The sequence below is a fragment of the Mytilus galloprovincialis genome, chromosome 9 (assembly GCF_965363235.1).
Source record: "Mytilus galloprovincialis chromosome 9, xbMytGall1.hap1.1, whole genome shotgun sequence".
NCBI lineage: Eukaryota > Metazoa > Mollusca > Bivalvia > Mytilida > Mytilidae > Mytilus > Mytilus galloprovincialis.
The window spans coordinates 3,576,690-3,598,502 of NC_134846.1; the positions used below are offsets into that span (position 1 = coordinate 3,576,690).

General features: G+C 32.0%; 1 long non-coding RNA gene across 2 annotated transcripts in view; it reads left to right on the forward strand.

Moving 5' to 3' along the window:
- Positions 1-21,813, forward strand: part of LOC143044275 (uncharacterized) — a 43,119-nt gene that overhangs the window by 707 nt on the left and 20,599 nt on the right. The gene's annotated exons all lie outside the window — the stretch shown is intronic.

Consider the following 21,813-nt stretch of genomic DNA (forward strand, 5'->3'; position numbering starts at 1 on the left):
CATTATTTCATGAACGTTGCACAAAAAATAAATACTTTGTTGTGAACCTTTTTCTGACTGAGTCACAGTCTTCTCATTGGCGGATCCTATTCCAGGGGTTGGAACCCCCATTTTTTTTGCCGATCAATGCAGTTGAATGGGGACATATAGTCACGGGGGGGGGGGGGGGGGGGGGGGGGGTAACTTCCTATTAGAATCAGAAGGGATAGGTTGAATTTTACCTTTCAAGAGTAAAGTTACAAAGCTTGAGTGCATGCAAATGTGTCCTCAGACACATTCAACTTTTATTTTTAATCCTTTTCCTTAAAAAGATAGCTTATTTTGTAGGCAATTCATGCAGTTAATCCTTCTCAGAATGCAGGATTTTGCACCTAATTTTCAAAATTTTCTTAGGGGGCATGCCCCCAAACCCCCCTAGCGAGGCGCACAGGGCTTATGCCGTGTGCCCGCCGTCGTAAAGACCAATCATATTTTCCCCAAACCATAATTTTTTTTCAATTGCATGGGCCCCAGGACCCTTCCCCTAAACACCAGGAAAATCACTGTCCTATTATTGGGTATACGGGGATTTGCCAAAAATATGGGTCATAATTTTGCAAGATTTTATATAAAAATGACCCTCTTTTTTAATGACATCCTATATTAAAATGCATTTACGTTTGATAATTGTATATTGATTTAGGGTATGATCTATATATATAAATATGCTATTGATATGTGCACCAAACGATGTCAATTTATATATAAAAACTTAAGGGTAGCTGGTATATTTATGAATTATGAGTGATGATGAGTTAGTGCTTATATAAGCATGGTCATATTTTAAATATTGTATATAAGTATAGGTCATTCTTTCTTAAATATTTATATAACTATAGGTACTGAATTTCAGTGAATGTTATATATTAAAATGGGTACGTTTTTTGAGGCAAAAATAGCACACCCCTACCAAAAAAATATCGAAGTTACCCCCCCCCCCCCCCCCCCCCCCCCCCGTGCATATAGTTGGAACATCCTCCCACCTATGTCCTGGGTTGGGACCCCCCCCCTTTTCAAAATGGCTGGATCCGCCCCTGCTTTTTGTATATATTAACTTTATGTTTTACATTGTGTACTTGATATTCCCGATTTAGTATACACATTTATGATATAATTGGTTTACAGCTTTTAAAAAAGTATTTCTTGACGATCCCTGCCAATTTAAGTGTTTGAATTTTATTCGAAAAATACTGAGCACGCAAAAATAAGCATTTGAAAATCACGATGCACATAAATTTAAATTAGCAGAATACATTGCACATAGGCGGATTTAGGGGGGGCCCCAGGGGGCCCGGGTCCCCCCTTTTTGGGAAAAAATTTGGTTGCTTATATAGGGAATCACTGAAGCGTGACTGGAGCGGGCCCCCTCTTAGGTCAGTCAGTGGGCCCCCACTTATGAAAATTTCTGGATCCGCCACTGTTGCAAGAGGCACCTGAGTCTTGTAAGACTGAACAGAGGGGGATTTAGGGGGGGGGGGAGGGGGCAGGGTGCCCCCTTTTTCAGAAAATATTTGGCTGGTTATATAGGGAATCACTGAAGCGTGACGGAATTGACCCCCCCTCCCCCTTAGGCAGACAGTGGGCCCCCACTTAAGAAAAATTTCTAGATTCGCCACCGCTGAACGTCAAATTAAAAAGTTAAAGCATGTTGAAAGTAAAATAAAAACACAGGTTGCAAGGTGAAAGGTAGAGATAACGGACCTACCATTTGGTTTTTAAGGATGGGGGGAAGGGGGGGGGGGGGGGGGGGGTAGGATTAAAAATTTTGTCCTGCATTCTATTAGTTGTTAAATGTATTTTTCACTCTGCCTTTTTTGTATTAAAATTGAGAATGGAAATGGGGAATGTGTAAAAAAGACAGCAACCCTACCAGAAGAGTGTACTAGTGAACTGTCTAGTTCATTAGTTTATCCTGCCCTTTTTTACATACATATAAATATATCTAAATAGTCATCCTGCCTTTTTTTTGGCAAAGTGTCTCATCCCCTATTTTAATCATTTTTGTTAATTCTCCAAACTCCTGTCCTGGCCTTTTTCAAATTTCATCCTGATTTTTTCATATTGTAGTCTACGTGTAGTTGCATAATGTTATTATTACTAAAACCTCAGTCTATATCAAAAACTTCATATTGTATGAGGGTCTGGATGGGGGGGTATGTTATTCTGTAAACATTTAATTTTCACCCCTTTTTTCTCTAATCTTCAAAAAATGAACCCCTTTTTTTCTCTAATCTTCATTTTTTTGCCCTTTATTCTCTAATCTTCATTTTTTAAGAACATTATTCTTTAATCATTTAACCCCATCCAAACCCTCTTGTATATGTTCCAGACCATATGAGTATTTGAACTGTACACCTATATTCGTGTGGTGGGACCATATGTGTACGGTCAGACCAATATATATATGAGTATACTAATACAGTCTAGTTAAGACTAACTGGCCCCTATATGTATTTCGACCCTAGGGGTTAATTTTTGACAAACATGTATCAAAATCTGTTATTGAATATACAAACATAAAAATTAATATTATGAAAATTAGATGAATGGAGTGAAATATATCATCATATCACCAACCCTAATAATCTGGAAACAACTATTATTAGATGAACAAAGCTACCTTATTTATTCTTTGCACTAGTTTTTGACACATTTTTATTATATTTTCTCTATGTATTTTCAAGGGATTTTTTTTATAGTTTTTGTCATGTATCGATCTGTGGAGATTTTGTAGAAAAGTTCCTAAATATTCTAAAATATTTTCTTCCAACATTATGTTTATTCTGATAACTTCAATTTTAGCCAGCATAATTCAATCTGATGTATTAACTGACATGCTAAATGTGCAGGAGCTTAACAGAATAAAGCTGTGATTAATATAATGGGCATAATGTATTTTATGGAGTGGAGTGTTGGAGTGGAGTATTGGAGTGGAGTGTTGGAGTGAGATTTTGGAGTGAGATTTTGGAGTGAAATTTTTGGAGTGAGATTTTGGAGTGATTTTTTTTTTTGGTGAAATTTTAGAGTATATAGTATATTATTCTAGAAGTAGTAGAATGTCAGGGGTTTAAATGTCTTGTTTTATATTTCTGTATCTGCCCCTTTTGATTTCCAAAATATGGTCACTTACCCTTAATTTAGTAAAACATTTCCTGATTTCAGAGTTATTTTTTATTAAATAAGGCTCAATTTCATATTTCTTTTTAACTTTACTATAAATAAATAATTTATTATTTTCTGTTAACGAATTCATTTTTTTTTTAAAACAGTTTTTTATAATTTTCTTGTATAATTTCTTTTATCTGTATATTCATTTTCTTTTTTTCTTTTATAAAGTAAAAATTTTCAATATCACATATTTTTAAATTATTTTCTATATTGGTACAACCCGCAAATGATTTCCATAATATATTATTACCTGAAACCTGTGATAACCCAGTTCACACGCAAAGAAATACTGCAACCGTTTAAAGAACATTATAGTAAAATCTGCTGAAACTATATTCTTGTGTGTCAATTGATTCTAATGAATTGATAACTTCTAAGTTATCAATGTTCATAGTTGTGTACATCGACGTTACATCATAGGCAATAAGGATGCATTCTTTTGTGACCTCCTGTGACTCTATTTTATTAATGAAGTCTTTTGTATCTTGAATGTAAAAGTTATGCCTCTTCAATAATGGTTTTAAGATTAGACCCAGTAATCTTTCAATGGGTCTCGTGGGAGAGTTACACTTATTGATGATTGGTCGGTAAGGAATGTTTATGTTTCCAACTATTTGACCATTTCGGAATGCCTCATTAATTATTTCTAAATAAATTTTATGAACACGAGCATGTAAAATTCTCCTAATGAGGATGCTGCCAGATTCTTAAGAGGTTGGGAAATCACAATGCTAAATAATTATATAACTCTTAGTTATGCATCAGTAGATCAGGAGAATTTGAAATTGTTTATAAAGGACTGTTGATATGAGGTCGTTCACATTATTATTTGAAACATTATTATTCGAATACTTCACTGCATGCATTTTTTTATTTCTATTTCAGTATAGTTTGTTTTTAAATTATTCACTACAAAATTTTTCATCAAATTTCACTCCAAAATCTCATTCCAAAAATTTCACTCCAAAATCTCACTCCAAAAGTTCACTCCAACACTCCACTCCAATACTCCACTCCAACACTCCACTCCCTACAATACATTATGCCAATATAATGATACTGTTCCACAACATTTTAGGGTCAGAGAAATTTAATGCTTGATTGGGAGCAATTATTTGTGGTCACTTAAACTGAAGAAATTTATTGCTTTTAATTGATTGACCATGTACTGCAGCTGGTATTATAAGCACTTAATCAGCTGATTTACTAAAATAACATTGATTACCTTGAATATTATTATGGATAGAGATAAATTATAAACAGCAATAAGGTTCGGCAAAGTGAGATCTACAAGTAGGGCAACATGACTAAAATGGTCAATTGACCCCTGAAGGAGTTATATTTTATTTAAAGAATTTTTCGTAAATTTTTGTAATCTGAAACTATTAGTCCAAATTGTATCAAAACTTCAAAGTGTAATTTTTAAAATAACTTGCCATTTTCTTCTTTGAACTGTTTTCTTTCACTGCATGGTTCTTCACAAAATCACCACAAAAACAATATTGTAATACATTGAAGATTATAGTTATAAGATGTGTATTCTTGATGAATTTCAAACTACATTTTATTTTGCTCTACACATTTTATGATGTCCAAGTAATGAGGTCATGACATCAATATGAATCCATATAGTAACCAATGAAATAAAAGAGAAATTCATTTTATGTCTTCCTAGATCTTTGGATAAAAACAGGCCACATTTACTTGTACATGTTGTGTGTATTCAAGGATTTGTATAGTAAGACTTATGATACAAATCCTTGGTGTATTGTACTTAAATATAAAAACACCAGTAAATGTTATACATATATATCATGTATATATACTCTCACCGCATTCAATGTCTTACTCATTGATTCAATGGACTTAATTAAGTATAATGGGAATAGGTCTTATAATTAGTGTAAATAAAAGTGAAATAATTAGAAGGATGTTAGTATTATATTTCACAATGACCATGATGACATACAGGAATAGAATTTTGAAAATTTTATTGTAAGTAATAATTTTATACTTAATGCGAATTATAATTATGATACATGTAATTGTATATTTTTTTTTGTTTTGTGTATGGTCTCCTTAAAGTATATTTTGAGGAATATTAAGGGGGATGGGGCAAATGGGCCCGGGCATTCCCTTTTTGATAAAATTTTGTTTGATTAATCTATTTAGGGATCAAATCACTGAAGCATGATTTGTACGGGTCCCTTTAAAAAAATTCTGGATTTGCCACAGGCATACAGAAATTAAGGATGTTTTATAATTTTAAGAAATTCTAATATATATCAATTAAAAAGATATATATGCATTAGTGATAAATTTAATAATCGTGTCACCTAAGGATATTTGCCTATAGATGTTTTATGTCCCATCTTTGGGCATTATGCTTTCTAATGAGTCATGAGTATGAGTGTTCCTCCATCTGTGTGTCCGGCTTCAAGTTTTTGATGAAGTTGAAGTCCAATCAACTTGAAACTTAGTACATGTTCCCTATGATATGATCTTTCTTATTTTATTATTCAATTGGTCTCAGCTTTTGCCCCCAATTTCATGGTCCTCTAAACATATAAAAATGATAGTGCTAGTGGGTCATCTGTTCACTATGGACACATTATTGTTATTGATTTAAATGCAAAGTATTAAGAATAAGTTTCTGAATTTCACCAGTTGATAATTCCCTACAATTTAAAATTCAAGAATTTTGTACAAGTATGTCACCACTTGAAAGTATATTTGACATGGATGAGAGTTTAGATGGGGTTTACAAAATAGGGAATAAGAGGCAAAATGTACAGAATAAAGGTAAAACAAAAATAATAGGGAAAAGAAAGAAAACTAAAACTAAATAAATATTAGAAAATTTAACAGGGTGCTGAAATGAAATATAAAAATAGATATTAAAGAAAAACAATTTAATATACATGTCTTAAAGAATAAAGATACATGTATACAGAACCCCTATCTAGACCTTAATAAATCAAGCCATATAAACACATAAATGACAAATACTCTGATAATTATGATTAGGTCAGACAGGAGTTTGTCTGCAAAAGACTCATAAGTATCTCGATCTCCAATTAAAAAAAAATGAAAGGCCAAATAATTTACAAAATTAAAAACTTTGATAATCAAGAGAAAAACTGAGAAAGACATATATCTATGATTCATACATAAAATACAAAACTTAGAACCTGAAATTGAAAAATTATAAACAGTCAGGGGCGTTACCTAAACAAGTAGTTTTTTCACGTTACTTATATATATATATAAGTAATTTTTGTTTTTGAAAATAATAAGATTACTTAATCATGTTAATAGAGTTATTTTAAATTTGAATAGAAGCATAGATTAAATGTAGTTTGAATGAGTTTTTATATAATTTTATATGATAAAATAAAGAATTTATTAGATTGGAGAGGAGTATGGAGACAAAGGTTTTAATGACAAAAACATTACTTGAATAAGTTATTTTATACATTTTAATTTTTTTTTAGTAATAACACTTATTTTAAAGAAACACATGTAGTTGATTTGGGTTAGCAGTTATAAATAACTTGAAATCTTAATTAATTCACAAATATGTTAACTTTCTATTTATACCAGTCTACCTTCAAGATTTTGGAGGAAAATGATAATTTAATAGTCCCTGAAGAGACCAATCTAAATTTACCCAGAAGTATCCATATGAAAGATAAATGATAATTAAGTGCATCAGCAAGTTAATTAGTGTTTCAGAAGAAATTTATATTTCATGGGGAAAATAACCAGATGACTGTGAAAATTTGTTCAAACTAGTAAAATCTGCATTTTTGGACACCTATAAAAATAATATTTAGAAAAGTTACCTAATATCCCCTGCGAAATGTTGATGAATTGTTCATGAATGTTCATGAATGATTCATGAATGATTCATGAACATAATTCATGAATCGTTCATAATATGTTCATGAACAAATAATGAACTAGACATGAACTACAAATGGACAAGATTGTTCATGAACTATTGATTGATGAACAATTCATGAACTTGGGGTGTTCATGAACTCGTTGTTTCATTAAAATTCTTGAACGAAATTGTTCATGAACTTTTTTTATTCATGAAAAATTCATTATTTTATAGTTCATGAACTTTTTCTATTCATGAATTATTCATTATTTAATAGTTCATGAACAGGCTTGTCCATTTGTAGTTCATGTCATGTTCATTGACAGTTCATGAACTTTTAATGAATATTTTATGAATTTTGTTCATAAACAAAACCAGTTCATGAACTGTTCATGAACACATGAATAATTGTGTTTATGAACCATTCCTTAATGAAGAGTTCATGAACATTGTTGCCCAATTGTAGTTCATGAACTGTTCATTGAAAATTCATTAAATTAATCAAGAATATTTCATGAATATTTCATGAATTATTCATAAATACTTCCTGAGCAAAATTAAAAGTGAATACAAATATTTTCAAAGTCTGGTACACCTCTACAATGGTTTGCAATTAAAAAAAAATGAATATCAACTTATTTGATAAACTTTAATTTTAGTTTTTCAATTACAAACATGTCAAACTAGAACTGGAGGCAAGTATTTTTAGAATACTGAGCCTTTTTAATGTCTGCGATAAACCTTTTGGATGTTTTGAATTTTCTCAACAAGGATTTTTCTGGAAAAGTCTTTAAATTGCTCTGAAATGATAGTGGACATTATCCTGATTCTTTCCTGGTCCATTGGCGGTCTAGGACCTTCTGCCCCACATTTTGAGGTTTTTTTACCACTGATGGAATGGCTTTTTATCTCATCAGTGGTAAACAGTTTTTTTAAGAGTAAGTCTGTTGCTATTGGTATGGATGATGTAGTTGAAATCAGGTTTTTAAGTTCAATTTTTGAAAACCCATTATATTCCTGAACTTCAGTTGTATTGCTTAGTTCTTCTCTTTTCGGTAAATTTTCTTTTTCTTTATTTTCCAGCACTTTAACCTTTCTTTTCAGTTTTTTTATTTCAGATTCCAACACCTCTAATCTACAATTCAAAATTTTAAAAAATAATTATTTGGAGAAAACATGCTTGGCAAGTTTTGAGAGAACAAAAACTTGTTTGATTTAAACATCTAAAAACCAGGCTTGCGCTTTCATTGTGAATTATGATTTTATAGTATGAACAATTAGGATTGAAAGTTTTTAGCATCTGACTTCAAATATTTTGATAATCTTTACATTGTTTTTCATATGTCTGCTTGAATTATCATTTCAATGGTAAAAATCACCTCAGACAGTTCAATATATGATTCTAAATGAAAAGTTCATACAGTAATTGCAAGTACAATGTATCAGTATGTAACTGCAAGTGCAGAACGATTAAATGTTGATTTTTTAAAATGCCTGTACCAAGTCAGGAATCATTTCAGTTCTTGTCCATTCGTTTTTGATGCGTTATGTTATTTGATTTTGCCATGTGATTATGGACTTTCCAAATTGATTTTCCTCTTAAAGTTCAGTATTTTTGTGATTTTACTTTTTTTTTATCACTATGTATTCTGTTGTTATAGCAAACTTACAGTTGATAAAATATGGAAATATTAACTTGTATGCACTGATGCACTATTCTGGAATTACCTTCTTCCATGTGAACACATTTAGATATAAATCTTTTTCCAGAAGGGACCAAATATAATACCAAAATTCATTTATGGTCAAAAATCTGTGGGGGAGTTGAAACCTTAGAGCCTCTTTATAATTTCAAATCTATAAATTGACATTGAAAAAATATTTAAGGAATGACTGTACTATTTTTTCTGTTTACAAAGAAATAACATAAACAATTTGGTGCACACTGTCAGTAACGTGTGTAGCAGGTTATTTTACAGTGTGCAACACATTTTTTATGTTATTTCAAAATAGACGGAAAAAAATTTAACAGTCATTTCTTATAATTTAGTTATAAATTCCATTTTAAACCATAGCAAACCACGAAAAAACTTTGATGACGTCATGGTCACATGACTAAATTTTGTCTATGGGCTGATAATAAAATGACGTCAGCCAATCAGAAGACCTGTTACATCCAAAGTTAAATTATATATATATCTAAAACCTAAATTTAATTGTTAGGTAAGTCACTGTACAAACAGATAACTGAACTAGTATATATTTGTTTAGGGGCCAGCTGAAGGACGCCTCCAGGTGAGGGAATTTCTCGATACATTGAAGACCTGTTGGTGACCTTCTGCTGTTGGTTTTTTTTCTACAGTCGGGTTGTTGTCTCTTTGACACGTTCCCCATTTCCATTCTCAATTTTAGATCTTGAATTTGATTGTGAAAATAATTGCCATTATTAATATTTTTACCTAGCACTGCTGTTGCATGCAGCTTCTTCTCTTCTTTTTTTTGGTGGACTGAGAATTGAATCAGATTCATCTGAATCCTCTGAAAGATTAAAAAACCTGCATGTTATTCAAGTTTACAAGTAGTTCATTATTGTAATACAATTTGTTTGTAACAATTATTTTCATTCAACATAAACAAATATTTTGAAGGGTTAACTAGCCACAAGTTTGAATTCAGATTTTTTTGGGTACATTATTACTCACTAAATCAACAAATAAGTTGCATTTTAAGCCTCAAAATGTTCTTTTTTCGACATTTAAACCTTTCAGATGTGTGAGAAATTAAAGGTATAAAGACGTCTTAGTCTTTATGTTTAACATCGAGAGAATACATGTGTCGTCACATCGTTTAAAAACTAAAGTCAATGCAACAGTTTGTGAACTTTTCATTCATGCAATTTAAAGCCGAAATATTTATTAAAAGGAATTTATTTTAATATACATGTTACATTATAATGGAGATAACTGTATTATATTTTAAAGAGGCACTAGCTATATATGTGATGATACCCTGGCCAATATTGAAAAGGCCATGTATTAATCACTTTATCATATATACTTTCGAAACTATTATGGGTTTTCTGCACAAGATGCCCCTGATATGAGTTATCAGCCCCAGAAATTATGGCTTGTGTACTTCCGCTCATTACACATATGCAAAAGCTATAATATCAATGATAAGTATATGATAAATTTATTTTATTACTTTACCTTTGTTATCTTTGTCCCTTTTTTCTTCCATATGTCTTATAATATCACGATGGTAACGGTCTTTAGACAAATAGTTAGCTGAAAAATAAAATATGAATCATTTAATATGATATTTTATATACTGTTATTGTCATTCCCTATGCCTATAACACGCTGCTCAGTTTCTCTTCAATTCTCTTACCACAATGTGAGAGGCGACATTTTCAAGCGCAATACTGTCTTATTAGGATGGGAACGCAACCAGTAATAAAATGATCAACAGATGATTTGGTTTTCATAATATGAACATCCTTGAGATATCAGCTGCCTAACACAATGTAAAAATTTTGTCATTGCTCATTGCTCACTCCAAAAAAAGTATTTTGTACATATAATTTTTAAGGTTTGTCATAAATTGTGAGTCATAACAGCATAATGCAAAAATGACCACATTTTAAAGTCTCTGAAACATCTCAAAACCCACCAGAGGAACACATTTACCGTATCACCAATGATAGATGCAGTCATTGTACTGGTATTAATAAGTTATTATACCTGCTGGTATTATTGTGATTTGAGTTTCTTGATCTGTATTTGCTTCCTGATCTTGAGTAAGTGGCTCCTCATCTAAAGATTGGTTGGTATTGCCCGCTGAAAAAAAAACCAGTTGATAAATAGGAAGATGTGGTATAATTACTAATGAGAATAAGCCCATACCCCCATAGTCAGCTATAAAAGGCCCTGTAATGAAAAATGTGAAACAATTTCAAGTTAACCAAAAAAACTTACAGCCTAAGTTATTTACAAAATAATGAACAAAAACAAATGTTTGGACAGCATTAAACAACAACCACAGAAATAACTAAAACTAACAGGGATCTACATGTAACTAATGTGACAGACACATACATAATGTGGCTTGGTTAAACTTGTTTGAAAGCAAATTGGGACAGTGTGACAATACAACATAAGAACTTTTGAATTTGATTTTTTTTACTTTTTTAAATTTTTTAAATATGTCCTTGTTTTAAATAATAGGTGAAAATCTGATATTTGAAAACCTTTTGTCATTAAACTTGTTTGTAAATGTCTTCATTAAATCATTCTATTTTTTGATAAAAAAAATTACTTCCCCTTATTTTCCAAAAGTAAATCTATCATATGAACCATACATAACAAGCCCTCATTTATTCAGGGTTTTGTGTATGGGTCACATATATCATGTATATTGTTCAGCAGTTGATTTGGATGAAATTAGGGACTATCTGATGAATTATTTTATACCTTTTGACTTAGTAGGTTCTTTTACTGTTGTTTGTTTCTTCTTTTGGACAGGTTTTTCTTGTTTTTTTCTTGGCTTGATCACTGGTAGTGGTACCTCTTTATCATTGTCCAGAACTTGACTGTCTGGTTGGAAAAATGAGATTTTGTTATATTTACATACATTTATCATTAAATATCAGCCACTCAACACAATATGAAGCTTCTTTCCTTGTTTGCTGTGCTCATTAGAAAATAAGTTTTTCATACATTTTTTATAAAAGGTATACCATAAATTGTGAGTCAACTATATCATTTAAGGAATGACTAATATTTTTTCTGTCTATGGAGAAATAACATAAAAAATGTGGTGTGGTGCACACTGAATAATACACGTAGCAGGTTATTTAACAGTGTGCACCACATTTTTTATGTTATTTCGAATAGACAGAAAAAATATTATAGTCATTTCTTATAATTTAATTCTAAATTCCATTTTAAACCGTAGAAAATCATGAAAAAACGTTGATGATGCCACAGTCACATGACTAAATTATGTCTATGGGCTCATAACAAAATAACTTCATCCAATCAGAAGACGCTTTACATCCAAAATTAAATTAGAAAGGTATAATGCAAAAATGACCACATTTTAAAGTCTCTGAAACATCTCAAAACCCACCAGAGGAACACATTTACCGTATCACCAATGATAGATGCAGTCATTGTACTGGTATTAATAAGTTATTATACCTGCTGGTAGTATTGTGATTTGAGTTTCTTGATCTGTATTTGCTTCCTGATTTTGAGTAAGTGGCTCCTCATCTAAAGATTGGTTGGTATTGCCCGCTGAAAAAAAACCAGTTGATAAATAGGAAGATGTGGTATAATTACTAATGAGAATAAGCCCATACCCCCATAGTCAGCTATAAAAGGCCCTGTAATGAAAAATGTGAAACTATTCAACCAAAAAAACTTACAGCCTAAGTTATTTACAAAATAATGAACAAAAACAAATGTTTGGACAGCATTAAACAACAACCACAGAAATAACTAAAACTAACAGGGATCTACATGTAACTAATGTGACAGACACATACATAATGTGGCTTGGTTAAGCTTGTTTGAAAGCAAATTGGGACAGTGTGACAATACAACATAAGAACTTTTGAATTTGATTTTTTTAACTTTTTTAAATTTTTTAAATATGTCCTTGTTTTAAATAATAGGTGAAAATCTGATATTTGAAAACCTTTTGTCATTAAACTTGTTTGTAAATGTCTTCATTAAATCATTCTATTTTGTGATAAAAAAAATTACTTCCCCTTATTTTCCAAAAGTAAATCTATCATATGAACCATACATAACAAGCCCTCATTTATTCAGGGTTTTGTGTATGGGTCACATATATCATGTATATTGTTCAGCAGTTGATTTGGATGAAATTAGGGACTATCTGATGAATTATTTTATACCTTTTGACTTAGTAGGTTCTTTTACTGTTGTTTGTTTCTTCTTTTGGACAGGTTTTTCTTGTTTTTTTCTTGGCTTGATCACTGGTAGTGGTACCTCTTTATCATTGTCCAGAACTTGACTGTCTGGTTGGAAAAATGAGATTTTGTTATATTTACATACATTTATCATTAAATATCAGCCACTCAACACAATATGAAGCTTCTTTCCTTGTTTGCTGTGCTCATTAGAAAATAAGTTTTTCATACATTTTTTATAAAAGGTATACCATAAATTGTGAGTCAACTATATCATTTAAGGAATGACTGTAATATTTTTTCTGTCTATGGAGAAATAACATAAAAAATGTGGTGAACACTGAATAATACACGTAGCAGGTTATTTAACAGTGTGCACCACATTTTTTATGTTATTTTGAGTAGACAGAAAAAATATTAGTCATTTCTTATAATTTAATTCTAAATTCCATTTTAAACCGTAGAAAATCATGAAAAAACGTTGATGATGCCACAGTCACATGACTAAATTATGTCTATGGGCTCATAACAAAATAACTTCATCCAATCAGAAGACGCTTTACATCCAAAATTAAATTAGAAAGGTATAATGCAAAAATGACCACATTTTAAAGTCTCTGAAACATCTCAAAACCCACCAGAGGAACACATTTACCGTATCACCAATGATAGATGCAGTCATTGTACTGGTATTAATAAGTTATTATACCTGCTGGTAGTATTGTGATTTGAGTTTCTTGATCTGTATTTGCTTCCTGATCTTGAGTAAGTGGCTCCTCATCTAAAGATTGGTTGGTATTGCCCGCTGAAAAAAAACCAGTTGATAAATAGGAAGATGTGGTATAATTACTAATGAGAATAAGCCCATACCCCCATAGTCAGTTATAAAAGGCCCTGTAATGACTGTAATGAAAGATGTAAAACAATTCAACCAAAAAAACTTACAGCTCAAATTATGTACTAAATGATTATCCTATCTCTTAATCTTTTCATGTTCTCAAAATATTATATGAAAGCTAACTTCTGCTTAAAATGAAATTCAAATGTTTATAAACTGTGCATGAGGTATTATTATAAGTACCTGTGTTTTCTGTTTCAGTAGGAACTTCATATACAGGTTGATCCAATTCAGCCCTAGTTTCTGCAAATTTAAATAATTTTTGTTTACAAACATTAACGTTTAACTGGTTATAGTTATATAGTATTAAATAATAAATTTATTTTAACCTACATCAAGATAGTGAACTACAAAAATCATTTGTAACAAGAAGTAATCATGTAACAGGATGTTCACACTAGGATATTTTTATCGATTAAAACTAGACCGGTTTATTTTAGTTCGGTTTAAGGGCTAATTTGAACTCTTTGAATGGATCTTCAATCAGTCTAAACTAATTTAACACCAAAAGAGGTAGTTTAGTTTGAATTGTTCTAAAGTAAAACGATCTTACTTTATATGTGAACGCAGAGATTGGTTTAAACTAGTACGATTAAATCGAAAATAATGTATGCGCATGTACAGTGGCAAAACTATCAGAGGGTCATTGTTTAACCCATATTTTTCTGTTAAAAGATCTTTAAAACAAACTTAAAGATTACTAGGATTAACAAAAAATGGTTAAAAATTTATTATAAAGGGCAATAACTCCTAAAAGGGTCAACTCACCATTTCGGTCATGTTAACTTATTTGTAGATCTTACTTTGTTGAACATTATTGCTGTTTACAGTTTATCTCTATCTATAATAATATTCAAGATAATAACCAAAAACAGCAAAATTTCCTTAAAATTACTAATTCAGGGGTAGCAACCCAACAACGGGCTGTTCGATTCATCTGAAAATTTCAGAGCAGATAGGTCTTGACCTGATAAACAATTTAACCCCGTCAGATTTGCTCTTAATGCTTTGGTTTAATTTGGCCAAGTTTGGTTTAATTTGGCCCAGTAGTTTCAGAGGAGAAGATTTTCGTAAAAGTTAACGACGACGGACGACAGACGACGGACACAAAGTGATGGGAAAAGCTCACTTGGCTGCTCGGGCCAGGTGAGCTAAAAAGGAGTAAATATTTTAAATATAAAGGACTGCTTCTCATTATTGTCCAATATATGAAATCTAAATACACAAGTTAGATTTAGCATGTCAAGGAAAACTATTTTTTTAGTAATACCCCATTTTACACAATTTGAAAGCTGTGACTGAGGGGATAGGACCAAATAATCTCCATTGTTTATGAGATATTCCAATGCTAATGTAACTTAAATATCATATATCAATAGAGGTTCACCTAAGGGACGACATAAAAAAAATCAATGTCAGAAAAATAAAAAAAACTTAAGTTGAATAGTTTGAGGGTGGGGGTAAGAATTGCTGTAAGTTTTTTTTAATTGACAACAATTTTATATATATATCCTTATTGGTCAATCAATTTTTCCCATATTAAGTTAAGAGAGGGGTAGGTGGTCAGTGAAAAAACTTTGAAGCATTTTATCCTACATTGAACTTTTCATGTCATCCCTAATAGTGTTTAATTCGATTTGATAACAATTATTGCTAAAAGATGGTCTTAAATTCATTGCTTTAGTAGAGCTCATTCATTTATTATTTAGTAATGGGTGCATCCACACTAAGTCTGTTGTATTAGCAAATAGAAGTTATTATCATACTTGACTAGCTTCTCAGCCCAGTTTTCTCAAGTTGAAACATTATTATCTTATTTATATAAGTTCTTTCAACCCCGTATTCTAAAATAAATAACATTGCAAAAATATGAAAAAAGTGTCATAAATAAAGGAAATCAAATGTCAATTATGCTTAATTATGAATATTTTATAAAATGTATATAAATTAAATGAAATATTACGATGAAATCAAAAGACATTGTGAAATAATTAAGTAATGCAAAGGGAAATAATCCAGTCCTGTCAAATTTGATTTTTTTTATTCTTGAAGATCAAATATATTTGTTTTGATAAAAACTGTTAACATCTCAAAGCACATTTGTATTTGAATTAAACATCGGTTGGAAACGTGAAGGGCGAATGTGTTAAGAATGAGAGTGAACAGTCCCGATCATGGCGATGCCATTTTTTTTTAATTATTATTTTTCACGTTTGTACACTAGTTAAATAATTATGACGTCTTGAAAGGCTACTATAATTTACTAGTTTGTACACGTTCATTTGAACCGCTATCACTAGCTACACAAGAGTCTCAAAAGTGTCAGTTATTCGTCACGGAACTCGGAAGCAGATCTTCCCAGAGATAAAAATCTTCACGCTAAACTTTTGAGTCCACAAGCAAGAAGCTTAGATTTTCGAAAATTATTGTTCTACTTCTACTTCTACCGGATAATGGCCACAATCAACTATAACTGAATATTTTGCCTTGACTTCGGTGCGCATACGGACCCCTCCCCCATATTGTTTAAAGTTGGATCGAGAAGGCAATTTAACAAGCAAACTGTCGTAGTATTTGAGGTTAAGCGTGAAGCTTGAGATAATATTGAGTACATAACAATATGAAGTCAAATATTTTAGTATCAACAATAAAAATGTCTTGTAGTCTTTTTTTCAAACCTGATTTCTTGACAATCTTTGCCGGATAAGTTATACCACGATATTTTGCCATTACTGCTTCATTTATTTTATATTCTGCAAACTCTTTTCTTGGAGAAACAATAGATCTAAACGAAATTGTACTAAAATTATTTTCCCTTGTCCAAATCACAAGCACATACATCTTGACGCTGGCTGCTGAGGATGAAGAGATTCTACGTAAGCACCGAATCGACCAATCAAATTGCATTTTCGGAACGCTAAGCCAATCGCGATCATCGGCTTAAGAGTTCTAAGCCTTTAAGCACTAACATAAGCTTGCAGACGTAAACAAATCCAAAATGGCTTCAAAAGATAAAGCGTTTACAATTACTTTTGAAAATGGAAAAACTTGTTTTAGATGCGACCGTTGCCGTCGGATTTTGTCATCAAAACGTTCAGTTCTTCATCACCTTCATTCAGCACACAATATGAGTAAGTATTTATTATATATAGAAACCTCGCAATATAAAGTTTATTGTGAAAAATAAAAAGATGTTGTACGATTGCCAATGATAAACTACTTTTCAGCGTTAAAAAAGCTGAGATTCGGATAATTCCAAATCCTATCAATGTTTATCGGAAATTTTGATTTTAAGAAAAGTATGTTTTAAACTAAAATATAATGCTGACGCTTGTTTCGTTTTTTGATAACAAAATATAAAAATTCTTTTCTTTTCACGATAATGTACTTTATAATTAATAATTTATTTAAGTAGTTGAATATTACAAGAAGTTTAACTTATTTAGAACATTCTCATTTTAAACTCGTGGTAATTATGTCTCGCTTCCTCTAACATCAAGGGGGGTATGTCTCTCTTCCTCTTACATCAAGGGGGGTATCTTCCATCATGTGCTTTTGGCAGGAGCTCCGCTGCTACAGCGTCCCCGGCGGGGGTTACTGCCTATATTTTTAGTGATACGAGTGTGCCGCAAAAAAGGTAACCTTTCCATGTCCTGCTGGTTAGAACAGGGTCGCTTTTTTCATGCCCTGCTGGTGAGATCATGGTCTTTTTATACCAAAAAGGATAGTCAGTAGCACACCCCTCCTCCACCCCGGGTACAGCGTACTCATTGACATTTGTCCTACAGCTTATATAAAATCCATGAATTTCAACTGGCAAGGAAACTTATAGAGGGTGCCAGTTAATGTTAACCAAAACAAAATGGAAATAAAAAATAAAAACGAAAATTGAATAAGAATGCGACTGAACGGTCAAATTTTATGACTAGACATTATACCTGTTAACTGACCCGTATCCTGCAAGTCATGCCAAGAAATTTACCCTATAACCGGGATTTTATATATAAAAAAACACAGTTAAATATCCTGTTATATCAATAAATGACCCATTTTACCCTGGTTCTTGAGCCTGTAAATTGATTTCCATAGGCGGATCCAGGGGAGGGGGGGGGGGGCCCTGGCCCCCCTTTCGTGGGAAAAATTTGGTTGATTATATAGGGAATCATTGAAGCATGACTGGAGCGCCCCCCCCCCTTTTAGGTCAGTCAGCGGGCCCCCCCTTAGGAAAAGTTCTGGATCCGCCACTGATTTCATATAAAGTGGTTTTCCATCGAAATACCGGCAAATACGGCAAACGTTATTCTTTCAGGTCAGGAAGTTAAAATAGCTGTGACACACAATAAAATATATTTATTCATTAGCATTATATGGTTAGGATCCATAAACTGCCCCACTTTTAACAGGGCATGGCTTAATTTGACAGCTTTGGCGTCAAACATACGGCGAATTAGCACTTTCATAATTAATTCGTCTATTTCAAAGTTTGTTAATATTATTGATAGAGTTACTTCCCCCTTTTTTGTCCCTATCACACTATACTGCTTAATTTTATTTGTTTTTTTGTAAACGGATATAATCTTGTATAAATTAAACACAAATACATATAAGAATATTTTTTCTTTTTATTTATCAACCTTAGAACAAGTGTAAAGTTGTTTTGAAACTTCTTTTTTTTATCTATACTTTCTTCAAATTTTTTACTTTTTATTTATATTTTATAACCGACCTTTTAAATACTGCATAGCACTTCCATTCGTTGTGATACGCAGTTGTGTGACCGTGCAAGGACTAAATAGCCAGTCTAGGTCATATCTAACTGCCAATCGTTACACATTTGGAGCATAGGCTGTGTAGCCAGGCAAAATATAAAAGAAGATTTGGTTTGATTGCCAATGAGACAACTATCCACATAAGACCAAATGACACAAACATGAACAATTTTAGGTCACCGTACAGCCTCCAACAATGAGCAAAGCCCATTTAAAGTGTTTAAAATTTCTAATTATTGAGCTGTAAAGTTAATCAAAGTTGAAAGTATCTTATTTTGGCTAAATCATCAAGTGTTAGGAAATTAAGCAGTAGTTAAAAGTTTAAGTCCTTTAATATAAATTAATGAATCTTAAAGTGAACATTCCCACATCCTATGTTTCAGAATTTAAACATAACAGAATTGATAGTGAAAGTGAACATCCAACCATTGGCTAACACAAATGATAAAGAGGATTGTAATCACTGCTATATTATACTCACCTTCCTTCCTGGCTCTTTAATATTTTTTTTTTTCTGCTGTAAAGCTGCCTGCGAGTAATTTAATTTCAACTGTTGATGCCGTCTTAAATGTTGTACGGTTAAAAATCTATCGACACTTGTAAAACAAAGCACTTACCATCACTTTTTACCATCTCTCTACCAAGAACCAAACTAAACTTCCAGATTATCTTTATCTCAGTATAAAAATTTAAATTGATAATATAACAAAGTGTTGCATAATCATATACATTGTATAAAATAAGTTATGCCATGAACAAACTGGGTCTTGTTTCAATAGAAGGAGATTCAGTTAACTTAAGGCAAGATTTTATAGGGGACCTTGGACTACCAAAATTTCATTCCTGTTTTGACAATGGAACACGATATAATTCCAATAAATGATATCGGTTTGGGATAGGGGTTCCTTCATATTTGTACGATATTTTGCACATAATTCTCTTTTGTATTTATTTGAACACCTTGTTTTTCTATATGTTTATATTATTTGTCCATTATTCTCTCTTCTGTTTACCCCATCCACATCCTCATGAGCCGGTTGAAATCAGGTAGCATTACATGTACTATTAAAAGTGTTGTCATTTTGTTTCTTTCCCTGACTATTAAGGCAGCAACCATTTGATTTTCTGGGGGGGGGGGGGGGGGGGCTATGGTTTTTTTTGGAAAAAAAAGTTTGTTTCCAGTTTTTGGAGAAAAAAATAATTTGTTTTTGATTCTGAGAAAAAAAAATTGTTTGTTTCACCCTCAGCTGCCACTATATGTAATGCTAAAATTGAAAGAAAAAAAATTGTTTTCGACTTGTCGCGAAAAAAATAGATTGTTTTTCGCCGCAGGCGAAAAAAATAATTTGTCCAGAAAAAAAAACCATAGCCCCCCCCCCCCCCCCCCCCCCCCGAAAATCAAATGGTTGCTGCCTAAGGTTAAAAAAATTCACAATTATTTAAAATATTAAATTTTCTTAAAGAGTCACTTAGTGGTACTTTAAAGTTTGATGCCTCAAGGTCATTACGTTGTAAACACCCTTCTTGACTGCACTGTTTGATTGACAAGAAACATACAAAATAAGTATGCACAGTTTTACTGTAATAATCTGGTTTCCTTTGAAGGTCCAGTAAAGAGAGTAAAAAAACTTTACCTAGAAGATGCAACAATAACAGTACCAAGAACAACTTTATCTAGAAGAAATCATAAAGTTGTAATCACTGAAGGCAAGTTTAATTTATTGACCAATAGATATTGTTCACAGTAGACTACTTAATTATAGCTTTAATCCCCTACCCTTAAGTTGTTTTTGCTTTTTTTGTTTAATCACTGTTAAAGTCACATTATGTTGCTACAATAGACTCAATGTAATATAAAATCCCTACCTATTTTTTTCTTCATGTGATAGTAAACAAATATACTTTTTTGTTTAGCCTAAGTACAAACCCTTTAATAGTCTTAAGAGGTAAATGTAGGTCACATTAGTAAAGGGGTGGGATTGTGGCTACAATGTATGTGGAACTCTTTTAAGTTCTTTAAACTCAATTTGAATTTTACAAAAATTGATTTCTTTGTTGTTTTTTTTTTTGAAATGCTGAATCTAAACATATACATTTTGTACTTCGATTTTTGTCGAGCCTGCAACTTTTGTTGCAGAAAGCTCGACATAGGGATAGAGATCCGGCTGCGGCGGTGGCTACGGCGGCAGTGTTAGCTAACTTCTTAAAAGCTTTATGTTTTAGAAGGTAGAAGACCTAGATGCTTCATACTTTGTATATAAAATTGAGAATGGAAATGGGGAATGTGTCAAAGAGGCAACAACCCGACCAAATAAAAAACAACAGCAGAAGGTCACCAACAGGTCTTCAATGTAGCGAGAAATTCCCGCACCCGGAGGCGTCCTTCAGCTGGCCCCTAAACAAATATATACTAGTTCAGTGATAATGAACGCCATACTAATTTCCAAATTGTACACAAGAAACTAAAATTAAAATAATACAAGACTAACAAAGGCCAGAGGCTCCTGACTTGGGACAGGCGCAAAAATGCGGCGGGGTTAAACATGTTTGTGAGATCACAACCCTCCCCCTATACCTCTAACCAATGTAGAAAAGTAAACGCATAACAATACGTACATTAAAATTCAGTTCAAGAGAAGTCCGAGTCTGATGTCAGAAGATGTAACCAAAGAAAATAAACAAAATGACAATTATACATAAATAACAACAGACTATACTAGCAGTTAACTGACATGCCAGCTCCAGACTTCAATTAAACTGACTGAAAGATTATGATTTCATCATATGTACATCAGGCACAATCCTTCCCGTTAGGGGTTTAGTATCATACCATCATAACATATATGAGAAGAACATAACCCATGTCATGCCAACAACTGTTTTTAGAATAAATGTGTTTAGTTCCGACGCAAAGACCTTATCAGTGACTCAATATTAACGCCAAAATATGCAATCTTTAATGACTTGACAACAGTATCGTAATTATATCCCTTCTTAATAAGTCTATTCAAAGGTTTTTTAAGTTTCTGAGGTGAATACTGACACCTTTGTGCTTTATAAAGAATATTTCCATAAAAAATTGGATGTGAAATACCTGAACGTATAAGAAGTCTGC